At 37.6% G+C, this 18,622-nt stretch overlaps 1 protein-coding gene across 4 annotated transcripts in view; it reads right to left on the bottom strand.

Moving 5' to 3' along the window:
* The window catches only part of adgrb2 (adhesion G protein-coupled receptor B2), a 394,976-nt gene that overhangs the window by 280,227 nt on the left and 96,127 nt on the right, over positions 1-18,622 (bottom strand). The gene's annotated exons all lie outside the window — the stretch shown is intronic.

Here is an 18,622-nt window from a genome sequence, read left to right as displayed (position 1 = left end):
AAAGGAGGAGTCCGGCTACTAGAGTATGTGAGGAGTGGATCACGTTCTTCAGTGGATCCTGGAGGACAGGTTTTAATATTTGACACACCCACTTCAGGTCTTCAGTCTCTAATACTGAGCTCATGAGTTGAATCAGATGTGGTAGATGAGGTGCAGTGCAATGTGCAGAGCTGGAGGTTTGAAAACCGCTGACTTACTTGTCCAGGTGACATTTTGCGATGAAAATTCTTATTTAGGTTATACTCCAAGATGTAGAATCATTGATTCTGAAGTACAGTATATACACCGGTGCAGTGAATGAATGACAGTCGCACATACTCTTCAAAAAAAAAATATTAATCCGCGCTTATGAGCTGCTGATGCCCGACTCACATATGGTAATTCCACAAATAACTGCAATTCAGGTTCCAAACAGAGATGGCGACTCAACTTATGGACTGCAGCTTTATCTAAAACAAGTCAAATAAAGTAAAATAAGTAAACTAAAACTAAAAATAGCAGAGTGAAAAGTAAACTATGTTGAAAAGAGGGTCCTTGCACCATTGGTGCTCATGCCCTAAACAAATAAAAATTCAAAGCTATAGCTATATCAATTCAACACTCAGGCATAACATGATATATAGAATGTTCCATGTCAACATTTCACGCATTGTAAGGTTACTGCCTCGATTTCTGTATGGAGTCCTCGAATTTGTGAATGTGTTACAACAGGTTTAGTGCATCAACAACTTTTGACATGCATGGTTTCAATATGATCTGAGCCAAATTTGGGGAATAAATCGAGGCCCTGTTGGAGGCATTCTGAAAAATTCAAAATAGCGAGTAATGTAGTCAGGCAGAAAGTTAAACCTCCCCAGGTCTACAATTTCATTTCTAGGAAATGTAGTTGAAAAGTTAGTAGCTAAAAAGTTAAATACATTTGGAACTGTTGGTGGCACTAGAGGGCATGAGAAACTGGCACCAACACTGCACTAGGGATATTGAAATTAATTCTACTCGCATTGCCAAATATCACACCTTTTTAGCATACCGTTGTAGGAGCTGCAATAGACTCCCAGCCAGAAGAATAATAACCCTCAGTGCTTGGCCCCTTATAAATACATGTAAAAAGGCTGCATAAACCTTTATTTGGAACAACAGAAATAGACCATGTGGCCGAACACAGTATCTTAAAAACCAGAGTCCAGCTGGATTATCCATACTACACACCTTGTGGCTGAATTCTTTGTCAGATTTTAAGAGCACAGAGATCCACTCTCAGCTCCCACGGGGCTCGGATCAGGACAGGGCTCTAATTAGCAGCGGTGCTGCTTCACACCGGAAAAAGAGGGGGCGCACAAGAGACCCTTTACAGTCCCTCGAGCTGAACCCGATTTCACACATTAATGAGGATTGTGACTGATTCAGGCTGCAGCAGTAATTGGTGCCCAACGGGAAGTTGTGCATTCAGGTGCTTTTGCTTTGGCGGCACTGTCGCTTGATGCACATTCAGCATGCATGCTAGCAGCAAAGCCACAAAACAATAGCATGCCCGGCCCGCTTCATGGGATGACCGTAGACGGCAGTGCTATTGATTAGATAACAGGGATGTGGAAAGCAAAACTTTCAAAATAAAGTATTCGGTAAGTAATAAGTCTCAGAACCAAAAAAATATTAGTAAAATCATTGCATTTGGTCCGAATAGACTGTTAACTCTTTTATTCTAGCTTTATTCTAAGTTTCATAAAACAGCAACATTTTGAACAAAAAGCTGAGAAAATCTCATTTTTGTAAAATACTACATCCAGATCGATGAACAAACACAGATGTAGTGGATCGAGTCCATGCTTGGATAGTCCTGTAGCTCGTCTTGGGTCCACATTTCATTTAGTGACATTAAATAGTTTTGATTTATATAATGTTTAATGATGAAGATCACGTTATTTTGCATATGCATCTGTTTACATGCGATCGCTTTTTTTACTGCGTCATCCTCGTGTGTGTTTTGAACAGGAGATTCTATTCTCATTCAGAAGATACGTAATAGTGCCCTAGACCCTAGCGTCTAACAGTGAAAACACGGAAACCTGGAAAATTTCGTTTTTGGCCAGCATTTTTTCACAAATAACGGAAAAGTGTGATCTTACGCCGTCAATAAAAAAGGCACAGCTCTTTCACTGGGGTAGTACCCTAAGGTACGAAAGAATATGTACCTTTAAGTCACTAATATATATGGGAAAGTAAGGTACAAAGATGCACCTTGTCACTTCCCCAGTGACAGTGCTGTACGTTTTTCTGAGAGTGTACACTTGCAAAGCTAGCCTCTCTGTAATTGCCTACCTTTCATTTAATCGAAATATTTAGCCGGAACTTGGTCTACCCACTGGTTGTTGATTGGATGGAGGCAGAATAGTTGGTTTTCAACAACTGTTGCACATCAATATTATGTCATAGTATTTTGAAATCACAACTGCAGTATACTTTACCAAAATTAAATAAATTACAACCAGCCAGACTGGTTCTTGCTGCTCAAAGACGATGGCATATGTCCGTTTGGTCTGAATCTGAGAACGTTTGCGACTGCAGTCTGTTCTAAAAAGCTCAGTGTGAAACCCAAACAAATCCTGGTCCAAACAAGTCCTCCTGCCAAAGATGGTGGGTATGGTTTTCTGATTCAGAGTGTCGAGTGTTGTACAGCGACAGCTTGAGGTGTGTGGGTCTTCTACTTCCCAAACCCAAGCTTGTTGAACAAGCATGACCGGGAATGAGAGCCTCATTCATAAAGCAGATTGCTCTGCGTACACTGAGAGCCAAAGACGGATTCTAATTTTCCTTCTCAGAGGTACAAAAACATTGTATTTTAGGACACTGATTTCCAAAGGCAGTGGTAGGTATGATTATATATTATGATTAAATTAATAGCAGTAATACACCAGCTAAAGTGCAATTTCTGCCTCAGAGGCAGAGAACATTTGCAGCTAGACATATTATATTTGTACAATTGTACGGTGCTGTTTGTGACTACAATTTTAAAGACACTGGAAGGATAAGTAATAGCAAAGAAAGTCCATGTATGGGGAAGCATAGAAGAAAGGGACCACAAAGAAAGCTAGATAACACCCCCCATGTGAGTCAGGCCTCTGAGAGTACACCAAAGGCGCTCTGAAAATAATCATACAATAAGACCGAGACCCTACAGGGTTCCATCCACCCCTCTCTCTCTCTCTCTCTCTCTCTCTCTCTCTCTCTCTCTCTCTCTCTCTCTCTCTCTCTCTCTCTCTCTCTCTCTCTCTCTCTCTCTCTCTCTCTCTCTCTCTCTCTCTCTCTCTCTCTCTCTCTCTCTCTCTCTCTCTCTATCTCTCCCTCTCTCCCTCTCTCCCTCTCTCTCTCTCCTTTTATCTGTTTTTTTTTCTTCCTCTGTGACTTTGCCCAAAGTCTTCAAAGTGAATAGCAGAGAACAACCCGCATTCCCTCTGAATTTCAGAGAGGCTGGTTTCATTCACCTGGCTGTGTGTTCAAAATATGTGCATGCATGTTGGTGCAGTGCATGTATACTGCATCAGTTACCGCGCTGTGTGAGCCGCGGTGACTTTAATGATTAACGACGGTTCTCCGCCGGGCCCCTGCACACCGCCCAAACCTCTGTCATGCTACCAAAAATAGACAAAGTGCAGCGCCACGTTTAATGACAACCTCTTCTGATCGATGCTCCTCTCATGCATGGAAACAGCACAAAGACAAGTCTTTCAACCAGACAGCTTCGCAGCTCGGGGAGGAGACTTTCGAAGGGCCCGCTTTTGAAGATTTGGACAGCCCTTTTTCCTCCCACCGTGCACGGAAACAGTGATGGGCAGACGCTCTGTTGCGAGCGAGCACCGCCTATGGCGGACCTAAGACTGGATGGAGAGAGCAGGAAGGAGCAGGAGCAGGAGCAGTCATGTTTCTTTTATGATGCAGTGCTCGTGTTTTTCTCAGAAGTATTTCTGAGGAGGCATCGTAATCTTGAAAGTCCTCATAGTCGGAAATTGTTTGAATTTAATGGTTCACAATGCAATCTAATAGGCCGAAGAAAGTATGGCACAAAAGCAGCATGTGGCAATGAATTTCTAAAAATGAATCAAACCGAGGAATATCTAGTAGTACTTATTTGGTTTTCTCAGGTCGTCTCTCCTTGTGGAATCTCAATAGAATAGAGATTGACTTCGTTTTCGGTTTCACTACAAAGTAAAACACGTGCGGCACAATGCCGATAACTTCAAATATTACTTTCAGCTTGTCCTTCCTTTAAAAAACAGAAATCCGAGTTACAGTGAGAGACACCCAAAGCAAGTGAATGGATCCAATTTGTAAACATTAAAATACTCGCCGTTTCAAAAGTATAGCCGCAAGGCCTACACAATATGATCACACTTTCTCCTCTTGGGACCTGTCAACTGGCTATCTTTCTGACACACCAGACACCTCAAGATCAAGGCAGATCAGATTAACAAGCAATTAAAGCTTCCTCAAACATTACACTCCCTGAAAGTCAGCTCTGAGAGAACGAGAAACAAATCTGAAGAACAGAACAAGAACAAGTCAGCGTTCTCTGGGGATTTTTCGTTTTCCAAGACTACCTGCAGCTCTTTGTGCTTGGAAGATCTTATTTTCCTGGATGCATGGGCTGTTGCTTTTGAGCTATTTGGATGTAGGGTATTTATCTATGACATAATAAGTCTACACAATGAAGTGGAATTATACTCCTGTCTCTGAACACACCGCCAATGAGGCCAAGAAATGGAGACGGATAAAAGAGCGTGATCCTAGACTATTAACGTTGAAGATCTGCCATCTCTGAACAAACGTTGAGTGTTTGATGTAAGAATTAGCACTGAAAGACTGGATAGAGATCATGTATGCAGGGAGTGTTTTTACACACGTGACACATTTTCACATCTATAATTGGTTTGTCTCTTACAAAATTATAGTGATAATTACACAAGTCAGCAGTGCACAGAAATAAAAAGTAAAACCAGACTATAATAGGCAGTTAAGCATGGTAAACAATTCTTAAAGGTGAATTATGACGGCACACATGGAACTGATGGCAGTGCCAAGATTCATAATTGACAAGGTTACCCCACACACTCCCACTGCCCTTTCCTTTCTGCCCTATTTGACACTGTTCAGATGAACTATAGACAATTCACAGCAAAACAGCTCATTACAGGTAATCCAGTCCCAAACGTATGCCTTTGAGCAATTAAAGGTGCAGAGTGTAATATTTATGAGGAACTATTGACATAAATGCAATAAAATATACATAACTGTTTCAGTGGTGTATAAAGATATTATTTAATGAATTGTTATGTTTTTATTACCTTAGAATGAGCCATTTCTATCTCCATGCACCACCGGTCCCCTTACAGTGAAGTCACCATTTTGTGCCATCATGTTTCTACAGTAGCCCTAAAGGGACAAACTTCTCTACAGAGTGCTAGTCTTTGCCAGATGTCTAAAATGTACACAGTGCACCTTTAAAGCAATGTTTACATTTACATGTATGCATTTAGCAGACACTTTATCTAAAGTGACTTACAACTGAGGAGTTTCGGAGGCGATCTCTCATAAGGAGGCGATGAAACGCAAAAAGTGCCTTAAATACAAATTTGTGGATATTACTCAGTAGTATAAGCTAGAATAGGGAGGGAAAAGAGCAAAATCGAAACGCATCCTCCTTCCAGCACGCAATATGCTAAGTAACACAGCAAATACAGAGTATTACAAAAAATCGGACTTTATTTTGTGTGCATTTGACTAAGTACAATATGTAGCAAAAAAATGAGAGGTGGCTTTTTTGAGCACACAATCTGCGGGAATTAGTACAATTATGCGCAACATGCACAATACAATGCCGAAATTCAAGCCCTGTAACACCAACAATATTCATCCGGAGCAAATGAAATAAGCGAGTGAGGGGAGGGGTATTGTATGTCAACTTGCTGTCAGAGAGATGAGAGAGCGAGAAAGGACAGCTGGTATCATGTCTTGATTCTTCAGAAAATGATGGGAAGCATTTCAGATATTTCAGTATCGATATGTAGCGAAAAATCTATATATTTCTTTACATTACATGCACATAGTTGATTATTTTAGATGCCTTTTTAAAAGTTTACAAATGAAAAATGAATATATTATATATAAAATTCAACCCAACAAAGTGGCTCGTAGGAGTGACTGCGGTTAAATTCACCCGCATTTGGCAGGTTGTAGTATGTTAATGTCAAGCCCATATGGAAGCATTCTGCCAATACCACAAGTAAATTGGTGTTGGTTTATCCTAAATCCAATGAGGTAAAATAGATTTAACTTCTGTGTAAGAGTTATGTTGCCTGGTTTAAAATTATTATGTATCCATCATAGAATAAAGTACCAAGGGTCCCAAGAAACTGAATTTGCAGAATATATGCAGCTTTTCCATGACTGTGGGAAACCAGATAACTCTAAAAAACCTTCTAACATTTAAAAAAGTAAGCAAGGATTAGAACACCTGGCTGAAAGGTGTAAGAGAGCGCAGCAGCGACCCTCATCTTAACCTACTGGCTCTCTTGGTCAAGGGGAACCATGTGTGGATAGAAGGCGGGGGAAAGCTGGACTCGGATCGCAGAGCGAGCCCCTTCCTTCCTACGCCCCTGCAGTTCAGATCAGCAGCAGAGCCAGAACTGAGAAGACTCCTCCATCCATCATGATGACACTGCCACTGTTAACAAATCTCTAAAAACAACACTGCAGCCTCGCCTCGGGCATTGCCCAGCTCCACATAATATACACATATACTGTGTCCGCATCTACACAAATACCACCTGCAGATAAGCTTTCAATGAGAACACATTTATTCTAAATAAATGATTTTGTTATAACAAGTTTGGCAGATTTCTGCATAATTCGAATGCTTGATAGTTTTGACTTCAGTATATTGAATAATTTAATTTATATAGATATATAAATTAAACATTCATTATACATATTAATAAATACAAATCATTATGAATGATTTCTGTTATAAACACAAGACATTTGAACACAATCAAGTCCCATTCCATCACCACTGAAAAAGCATGCACATATTCCATACGAGTTCCTAAAAATTGGATCTCGCACAAAAAAAATCAGCTGCCCTTCCCATAACGTTAAGCCAAATGAGTATCCCCAAGTTATTCGTTTTGCAGAAACTCTGGGAGGCTTCTACCAGTTTGTGAGTCTCTCTTGGCACGCTTATAATTCAGAGACGAGTGAGTTATATTGATTCAAAGTCTCAAGTCCAAATAGAGAGACAGAAAGTGAGCAACTATAAGAGTGTGTGGGCACGGAAGTTAATAAAACTATAGTCAGACTATAGCATAGCATTCAGTCTATCTTCTTTCCTTTTGTAATGGCAGTTATGTCGCCGAAGTCACTAGCTATTTCCAGCAGAAGTGGGGGGGCTATTTCGAACTTAATTCAGTATCAATTCACATGTAGTATATAGCTTACTGTACATGAGGAAAATTAGTTTATCTTAGCACTATTTCTATAGAATTTGTTTCTTGGGTCAAATGATGTGCTTGCATTCATTTATATATTTACTTGTTTGTGCTTATATTAGTCTCATTATTCATTAAAAATATTAGGATACTAGTTATTATTACCGTTTTAAAAATTTCACATTTAAAGAAATCTAGTGTTTGATCATATCTAAATATTTCTTCAAATGGAAGACTGTTTTTGAGCAACTAGATTAGATACATGTATATTTATTAAAGAGCTATAAGGCACCTACTGGGTAATGGCATTACAAATTAACATTATTATTTTTTAAGCAACAAAATTACTCTAATTTACCTCTTGGAATTGGAATTCTATATTTTAACCTTAATTACTACACAAATTGAAATATACATAATACAAATATTAGAAGAAATATATTTTAAGTGGTCATTAATTGACAACAATTATTGCATAAACAGTATTTAGTAGAAATGCGTTGACACCGCGCTAAAAGAAATTGAGCACTCCATGTAGCCTACCACGTGACTGCGTGCGCCGCCGGGAGATGAGAGCATGCCACTCCGCTTTTCAACGCCTCTGGCTTTAACATTAGCGCCAAAACGCTATTTCTTGTTTGAATTTCGCATTAAAACTTAATAATAATAATTTAAAAAGCTCTAGGCCTAGCTTTGTTTAATATAAAAGCAGGTTTGGCAATTTGGCGTGAGATTAAGTTGGGCAGCATGAGAGCGTGACACAGAGCCTGAAAGCGTGTGTGTCACGCCAAATGCGTGAGGGTTGGCAACCCTGGGTGTGGGTGATATGGATAAAATATCTATCATGTATAAATCATTTATTTATTCATGTTTTCAGGAAGAATGACAATCCACGTTTTTTTGTTGTTGTTGTTGTTGTTGTTTTTTTCACAATTTTTCTTCATCTTGGACTATTTTGCAAGTCAAACTACACCCAAACTGATATCCCTGTTTTAAAAATGTAGCCTTGCAAGGTAAAATAATAAAACTAAAATATATTATAACTTATTAAGCCAACTTAATGCAATGAAAATACAAGTATCTATGCAAGCTTGTTTCTATCACAGAATAAAACACTAAAAAAGGAAATTGCAATATTTTATCTCACAATCTTTTCTCGCAATCCAAAATTGTGTGATAGAGTCGCAATTCCGAGATATAAAGTCAGAATTGCGTGAATGCTGATTTTATTAGTGTTGCACGATATACCGGTACTAGAAAAGTATTGCGATACCTTGCTACTACAAACGGTAGGATATGGAATTTTATTAGTACCGGTACTTTAAGAAGGAAGAGCTAACATGAGCTGTATTTCTTAATTTGCGTGAATGTGTGACAGCAGGTGTCAGGACACGTGTTTGCGGAACTCTGCTTCCATCGTTCACTAAACATTGAAAGTAGAAGTGTTAAATATATACGCGCAGCACATGATAAAGATAGCAACAGAAATATGCGCGCATGAGAAGAAAAAGCGTGACGCGTGACGTGCTCGCGCTGCCGGACTCTGAACTAAAGCGTGTGCCCACACACACCTTTCAGACAACATGCGGTCGCGATTCAGTTCTTTAGCGGATTATTATTTTGGTTTGAATGGTCAAACGTGTAAAAATGCACGGTCTGGCGAGTATTCAGATAAACACAGTCGGATATGTCTTTAGTGAACGTGTACAGCTGAGGTAATTAGATCAGTGCAGGTCTTAAGCCAGGCCTAATTTTCTGTGATTAATGTTCCGCAAACACCAATGAAAAATAGAAAACCACCACATGCTTGGCTAAATAACTAAAATATATTTATTAAGAATCAGTTTATTGTTAAATTATTAAATGAAGACTAGTAAGCAGTTTTATATTTCATTATTAATTAATTTGACTTGCTTTAAATAGACCTAATGTAGCTGAAAAATAAAGCACTGTTTTTGTCATATTGTTTGTAATTAGCATTTTTGCTTTTTAAAAATATATTATAATTATAAAATTACACTTAAAAAATATGAAATTACTCGAATCATTAAATAAGATTTTGGTCATCCCAACCTGTTGAGAAGTGAAAGGTTAGTAAATGATAACATGATTGATAATGATGATCTCTGTAAGGATGTTCACATTGGCATGTAGTTATTATAGCAATAAGAGGAGGGAATGGGCAAAAACCAGGGCAGGAACATGCTGGCCAAGTGAATTTTTAGTAAATAAAAACAATGAATAATAAATTCTGTTGTCATATTATTGATATTATCTGTTTGTTTGTTTTTTTTTACCGTGGTATCGATTTAGTAACGGTATCAAGGTATTTTTATCTGGTATCGTATCGAAGTCAAAATTTTGGTATCGTGACAACACTAGACTTTATTTTTTCAGATTCTGATTCAAATCAATTCTGATTTTATAGCTGGGACGTTATATCTCACAATTCTGACTTCATAGCATGCAATTGTGCGTTTATATATCATAATACATAATACAAATACATAATATCATAATATATCAATATTCTGTGGCGAAAACAGGCTTATAGATATCAGCAATCAGCATTGGCGAGAACAAAAAATTAAGTATCGGCATCAGAATCGTTCTGAAAAAAAGTGGTATTCCTAATTTATAATTTGGCAATGATAAGAATTTTGTTCATGCTATACTGGTAACAGCTTGTTGCCAGTAAAAGTTACACTATTTGGGGAATAGATATTGTTATGCTAAAATATATGTAGTAATCAGATAATTATGGACAAAATGACTTATCTCCTACAAATTGACTATTTGAACATTAATTGTTAGTAGCAGTCATAACAGTATACCTTTACTCCACTGTCTGCAACCTGAAACATCACAATTGCCAAAGAAGTATTTTAAGAATTCAGAGAAACACGCCCAGACAAATTCATAGTAATAGAGTGTAATGATGTCTTTCATGCTTCATATAACCTCTGTTATATTTCACCTTGTACTCATTAGCCTTTCCATATGTCAGTGAAATAACAGACAGTGTGTTAGAACGCCAGCTGGGGAAACAGAAATGTAGTGTAGTCAAAATTCAAAGAATGAAATAATATTTCCCACAGACTAAGAGAAAATCAACACAAAAAGCCGCAACTGAAACAATGACCCAAGCTGGCGTCTCTCTCTGCATGTAATTCAGCAAAGCAGCAGCCATCTTCTATATTTCTGATGACAAACAGCAGGGCTTTTCAACCTTTACTGACTTCAGGGACAACCAAACCAGTTAGTCTGCCATCTCAAGGACAAAAAAAAAAAAAAAAGTTACAGTAACACCAAAAAAATAAATAAAAAAAATAATAAAAATAAATAAATAAAAAAATAAATAAAAAAATAAAAAAATAAGTAATAATAATACAATTTTATATATATATATATATATATACAGTCTTGTTCAAAATAATAGCAGTACAATGTGACTAACCAGAATAATCAAGGTTTTTAGTATATTTTTTATTGCTACGTGGCAAACAAGTTACCAGTAGGTTCAGTAGATTCTCAGAAAACAAATGAGACCCAGCATTCATGATATGCACGCTCTTAAGGCTGTGCAATTGGGTAATAAGTTGAATTAGTTGAAAGGGGTGTGTTCAAAAAAATAGCAGTGTGGCATTCAATCACTGAGGTCATCAATTTTGTGAAGAAACAGGTGTGAATCAGGTGGCCCCTATTTAAGGATGAAGCCAACACTTGTTGAACATGCATTTGAAAGCTGAGGAAAATGGGTCGTTCAAGACATTGTTCAGAAGAACAGCGTACTTTGATTAAAAAGTTTATTAGTATAAAGAGGTGCAAAAAATGATAGGCTGTTCAGCTAAAATGATCTCCAATGCCTTAAAATGGAGAGCAAAACCAGAGAGACATGGAAAAAAACGGAAGACAACCATCAAAATGGATAGAAGAATAACCAGAATGGCAAAGGCTCAGCCAATGATCACCTCCAGGATGATCAAAGACAGTCTGGAGTTACCTGTAAGTACTGTGACAGTTAGAAGACGTCTGTGTGAAGCTAATCTATTTTCAAGAATCCCCCGCAAAGTCCCTCTGTTAAAAAAAAGGCATGTGCAGAAGAGGTTACAATTTGCCAAAGAACACATCAACTGGCCTAAAGAGAAATGGAGGAACATTTTGTGGACTGATGAGAGTAAAATTGTTCTTTTTGGGTCCAAGGGCCACAGGCAGTTTGTGAGACGACCCCCAAACTCTGAATTCAAGCCACAGTACACAGTGAAGACAGTGAAGCATGGAGGTGCAAGCATCATGATATGGGCATGTTTCTCCTACTATGGTGTTGGGCCTATTTATCGCATACCAGGGATCATGGATCAGTTTGCATATGTTAAAATACTTGAAGAGGTCATGTTGCCCTATGCTGAAGAGGACATGCCCTTGAAACGGTTGTTTCAACAAGACAATGACCCAAAACACACTAGTAAACGGGCAAAGTCTTGGTTCCAAACCAACAAAATTAATGTTATGGAGTGGCCAGCCCAATCTCCAGACCTTAATCCAATTGAGAACTTGTGGGGTGATATCAAAAATGCTGTTTCTGAAGCAAAACCAAGAAATGTGAATGAATTGTGGAATGTTGTTAAAGAATCATGGAGTGGAATAACAGCTGAGAGGTGCCACAAGTTGGTTGACTCCATGCCACACAGATGTCAAGCAGTTTTAAAAAACTGTGGTCATACAACTAAATATTAGTTTAGTGATTCACAGGATTGCTAAATCCCAGAAAAAAAAAAGTTTGTACAAAATAGTTTTGAGTTTGTACAGTCAAAGGTAGACACTGCTATTTTTTTGAACACACCCCTTTCAACTAATTGCCCAATTGCACAGCCTTAAGAGCGTGCATATCATGAATGCTGGGTCTTGTTTGTTTTCTGAGAATCTACTGACCCTACTGGTAACTTGTTTGCCACGTAGCAATAAAAAATATACAAAAAACCTTGATTATTCTGGTTAGTCACATTGTACTGCTATTATTTTGAACAAGACTGTATATATATATATATATATATATATATATATATATATATATATATATATATATATATATATATATATATATACATACATATATATAATTTTATTTCTCATCATGTTACTTTTACTCCAAAGTTATATCATGTAAAATAAGTAATGTAAACTAAGACACAAGTGTTTTAACTAGTTTTAGCTCAAAGATGTTTTCATTTTCATGTCCAGCACCACGTTGTTTAAATAGCAAATGCACTCGCGCCAATCTGTTCGCCCAAACGATTACACCATTTACCAACAAAACCCTGTCTAAAGTCAATAGCTCAGTATTTGTTGTGTCATTTAAAGGTTGTGTTAGTACTATGCGCCAATAGGCGGGTACACAACATGCATACACTCTGCTTATTACACACACAAGCAGCAGCACAATATTACAAATAAAAGGATTCCTCTTTGGAGAAGCATTCAGTCTTTCCGATTTATAAATCCTCCATGTAAATAGTGAATCCGCCATGGTTCAAGCGTAGATGGCTTTGAAAGGGAATAGAAAACTCTGTTTGGTTTAGTATACGTTACACCCAAAACACACCCATGACTCATTAAGAGACCAGGTACAACCCATTCGAACCATGTGCCCGGCACGCCAACCTTTTTTTTTTTTCTACCATTAGACTAGCAAAAGTCACACTCTAAGTGCATGTGTGCCATGTGCTTCAGACCATGCACTTAGATCATTAAGATAGGGCCCGTAAAATCACATTATGATTGATATTATTTATTTTTAAAAAGCCACAGAAATACCAAATGTCAGAAAAATGTGCAATTGTCAGACATTATTTCTCGTAATTGACCTATCGGTAAGCCCCTCCCCACGAACGCAGATGCGCCAATGGCAGTTGAGTATAATTTGCGTTAGGACCGTAACTCAGATATCTTTAGGTTTTAGTGCCATAGAGAAACATTGGAAAATCTGACGCTCTCATTGGTTTGATGGTGTTTATGCTACAAAAATGGTGAAACAATGTTCCTGGGGTACTGTAACACTGATTGCAGGTATCCTAAGAGGATGTTCTGTTTGTCATACTCTCATTGAGTTATGGTATACAAACCAAAATAACTAACTGTTCTGATGTCATGTTACAGTGTAATTTAGATCAAAAACACATAAACGATGGTCAATATTTCAGTGCATCTCTTCATATTAAGATTGTTAAATGTAAATTAATGTTAACTTACCCTTTGGTACATGAACAGTGTTGATCCGGGATGTTGCCATCATATGAAGCTTCTCCTGCTTGCACTGTGATCTGTAAACCCTTGTTTTTAAATTAATGTCTCATCATATTTATTTTAAAATCTATTATATATTTAAGTCCCACTTAAATGCTCCTCGACAAGAGGTGGTCCTTCTGTGTTACAGGCTTTATTGCGATTTATTGTTTAATTTGTGTTTGTATACATTTGTTATATTTCTGAGTTTAAATATGTTAAAGGTCTACATTATCTGTCTTACTCGTAGTTTACGGATAGTGAAAGAGAGAGTGCACACAGTTTATCAGAGTGGTTTTGCAGATCGGTTATTAAATGCACCCCCAAAAAGGCAAAATATCAGTATTTTTGTTTACCGTTAGTTGTATGAGTGTTTTTGCGTAATTTGCTGTGTATATTAATGATAATGCAAAGAAGAGAGGGAGTTTGTGAATGAGATGTTAACGCGCACTTATGCTTTGTTTGTTCAGCTCTTACAGCGATATTTTTGGAGTTCAAAACTATGTAATAAACTTCATAAACCATCAGTAAAGTTTAGCCATCATTCAGACGGGGTATCCACTATATTTTGTGTCCAAAAACATCTTGGGATACGGTTTTCATACTGACAGCTGTCATTGTAAGACATAGCAAATCTTTTTTTTTTTTTTCGAGTTAGCAACAGTAACTAAGGGGGGCGGGCTTAGCAATAGGTCAGTTGTCATAATTGTGAGATAAAAAGTCCCATTGTGAGAAATAAAGTTGCAATTGTGAGATATAAAATCACTTTGTGGGAAATAAAGATATAAATGTATTCAAAGTTAGAAATGCCAAGAAACTTCATATAATTTCTCCACAGACCCTGAAAAGTACCTTATCGAAAACTTTGGACAAATAGAAAGACTACAATCTGAAACCATTGAGAAAAGACAGAGCTTATGAGCTGTCAGACACCATTAAATTCCGCCTACAAACGCCTCTGTATATGCCAGTATGTTTCTATTAATTCCTGCAATTGAATTTTTTCAAGTCAGTTTTGGCATTCACTACAGATATGTATGCCGCTTATGCACATGATAGACACATTACTTGAAAGCTGAAAACATTCAACTTTCATTAAGTATGTGGAACAGACAGGGACCTCCAGAAATGCACAATGCACAAGGCGCTTTAAGAAAGAAAAAAAAACGGGGAAAAAAAACCTTATGCATGTAATCAAATAGTGATTATATTAACATCAACTCAAGCGTTCTAGATAATGCAGCATGGCGATCTGGCTTCTTCTGCCTGCAAGCTGATATTTGAGTCTACAGGAAACTAGATCAACATCACGCATACAACCACACCAATTAGCCTCTATTAGTTACAACACTAGCATTAAAAAAAATGACGTGCTGTAACAGTTTGTGGATTTTATTCGCCTTTGTCAACCCCATCTCGAGGCTGCAGCACTTGGGGTTTACACACAGACGCAAGAAGCTCAATGTGCGCATGGGCTTTTGATCATATGGATTGTCTTCTCTGATCTAGAGATGAGCTAGAAATACCTAGGCCTGAAGACAATTAAATAATTAGTCCATATAAGCATTTGGATAACATGCCTGTAATTAAATCATGTACACACCAAGGGATGGTGACAGTCAACCAAAACAAATGTTGTCTGTGGTAGGTTTTTATCTCTTATCTAAACACAATTATTTAATTGCAGTTCAACAAACGCGGATTATAGTAGAAAATGTACCACCCGCAGATCTCTGATGAAGGCCCAGTTTAGTTTTTCACAAAACTGTACACATAAAACAAGTGGATTCTGGAAAAGTGGAAGTGGAATGGTTTTAAAAAGATTTGCAGTCAAACCAAAATGTATTCAGAGACCTTCGACATTTTCTCACATCATCACGCTTCATTCGCTATAGTTTAGAAAATGGCAATGAACTATAACAAGAACTCAGAGATAAACTGTCAGAACAACTTCATCTTGATAATGTCAAATAACTTTGATAGAAAGGTATGTAATGGATTACAATCAACCAATCAGCTGTCAGCTGTTAAATTGAAGTACACAATTAGATAATACCAATTTAGGTCAACCAATGACCAAGCACTGCTTAATTTTGAAAAATAAAATGTTTTTATTAGGTGATAGATATGACACATATGGCATGTGAGTATATATTATTTTAATCAAATGTTCAAAAGGAATTCATTACAAGTGAAACTTTAATGAGAGATAACTCAGGATATTTTATTTTCATTTTAAATTATATTTTACAGATTTCAGCAGATTCCTTTGAAAGCTTGTTTCTGTTTTAGAATAATAATACAAAAAAGACTTCTTCACAATTGTAACTTTTTTCTCATAATTGCAAGTTTAGATTTTGCAATTTATGCTTTATTTCATGCAATTTAGAGTCTATAAGTCACAATTCTGACTCAGAACTCTTTGATATAAACTTGCATTTGTGAAGTCCTAAATTGTGACAATTTCTTTATTTTTCATTCCGTGGCAGAAACTAATATTTCCTCTTACAAAAAAAAAAATGTGAAGAAATGTGCAGAATACTAGTGGATCTAATTATATGTGTATATATAATCACATTATTTAGTAGTTAGGATACATACTGTATATGTGTGCTCTGATGTTCTGCATTTTTTTTTTTTATATTAAAGTGCAGGATGATGTATATCTTCAATTCCAGAGTGGCCTAATTATGGTAAAAAATAACCCAATATACACCTAAAAATAATGTCAACAACTTTCCAGAGAAGAACTCTCCATGCTTGAAATTGGCTGGTGTCAGTAATGTCAGCTTTGGGGAGAAGGCTGTTTAATGTGCAGTCTTTGCGGGCACAGGAAAAGGCTGCATCTCTGTGACAGGCACATTGGCAGTGTCCTTCTGTCTGGCACAGCCAATCAGCATGCTGACTCAAGGGAGGATAAAACTCAGTGTGGCTTTAGCTGAGAGGCTCTAGAGCGAGCCAGGAAAAGCCCGACTGAAGCATGCGCACTCATAGACGTCCTCTCATTCCCACTTTCCCCTTCTAGTCGCTTCTTTTTCATTGTCAACACGCATTCTCTCTCTCTATTGTCTACATGTGAGAGTTTGATAATGAAGTCTATTAATGATGTTCATTGTCTGCATGGGTCCGATAACCTGTCTGCTATATAATTATTTATATTTATTTTTTAATTAATCAACATGGCCCACACTCCCTGCAATGAACTGTCCTCTACTTCAGTCCTCACCCACAAATCCTATGCTTAATGCGACACAAATTAACAACACAAGGCGACGGCAGCAAAAGTGACAGATTTGTGATATGCTAATTTATATGTAGCCACCCAGTGTGAAGCTATGTTTCGGTGCGTCTTTGTCATACGCAGTCACAACAAGCAGGCAGAACATTTTGTCAATCACTTGATTTCAGTATCTGTCACGATGCGTTTGCTATGCATTTACCAAAATTCTAAGTACACAGCGCAGTACATTTAGAAACAATGTCTAGTTATTTTGTCCATTTTTTTCTCCATCTACCAATAATCAAAACAACACAGCTGAACCCTTTCTCGCCTCCAATCGACTCCAACCATTCCTGAATAAATCTGTTTTTTATAATGAATTCATTGAGCAAATTATTTAAAGACTCACTCATAAAGACTTCACATAAAAACAAACCATATACTAGCATACACTTACTTCTACCATAGCTTTATATGGCAGAAATAGTGAGAATTTTATGGTAGTAGGGTAATGGACATAGGCCATTTAGCTGTGCGTGTAAAGCTCACTCCGCTGACGCTAACACACCCGCCTACCATGCCAGAGACCCTGGTTCAAATCCAACCTGAAGCAGGTCAACTGGTTGCATTTGGTGCCTTGACCCGGATGAGACTGAGTTTTAATGGGGTGAGTGCAGATGTTGTCCAGTAAGAACTGTGCATGTAAACCTAACTCCCATGGCCTCAAGAGGTGAGCTAGTGGCTGCGGTTTTTGATGTCCTGGTTAGCGCGCTCGCCTCCTACGCCAGAGACCCACTCAAAGTGGATAGAGTAAGACCAGTTACAGAAGCCCATGTGGTACCAAATTCAGCAAAAGTTGTTTTATTCGCTGTGAGTTTACCTTAGGTTTGGGTTTGCCCATTACTCACCTTCAAACTATTTTAATCTCTTCACATTATTTGTTCTAGTTCCCTCAAAGTCCCATTTAATAGGGCAATTATAGGTAATTAGGGGAGGTTCTGTCTTTCCAGGTGTAAAACACATCAATATTCATGATGATTCACGCCCTCCTTGGAAGCCTTCCTGACACAAAACATGTCTTACAAATTTGTTATCAATATATTGTTGTGTGTGAATGAGTGGGCAGAGTGACTTTTACATTGTCTTGAAGCTAAAATTCTAGCCTCCATGATCCAGTTTTCAAAAGTATTGTGAACAAGTATTCAGTATGGGCCTTATTTCAATGACTTACATTTTAAAATGTAATTTTCTCAAAAGTATAAACTTTTACTTTCATGCTGCTCACATTGTAATCAGCACAAACTCTGCTACAATAATGAGTAATCAGACTTAAGCCATGGAAAGTTACAAATAACAGAAATAAGCACAAATGCCAGGGCGTATCAAAACACATTCAGGAGCCCAGACAACAGCTAAGGGTTCAAAGGGTTAACCATTGCAAAATAAACACCAAAATGTTCTAACTGGCTATGATTTGTCCACTTACAAAGTACTCGCAACTATAGAAGCTTATCAAGTCACACCCAGTAAGGAAATGGTGTTTAAGATTAAGTAGCACACGTCTTCCCAGTCCTCTCCCGATATCAGCAGGAGCAAGCAGTGCACCCAAGGGGAGTCAGTGATTACCATTTTATCACAA

Source organism: Pseudorasbora parva, chromosome 19 (assembly GCF_024679245.1).
Source record: "Pseudorasbora parva isolate DD20220531a chromosome 19, ASM2467924v1, whole genome shotgun sequence".
Lineage (NCBI taxonomy): Eukaryota > Metazoa > Chordata > Actinopteri > Cypriniformes > Gobionidae > Pseudorasbora > Pseudorasbora parva.
This window is presented reverse-complemented; position numbering and strand designations above follow the sequence as displayed.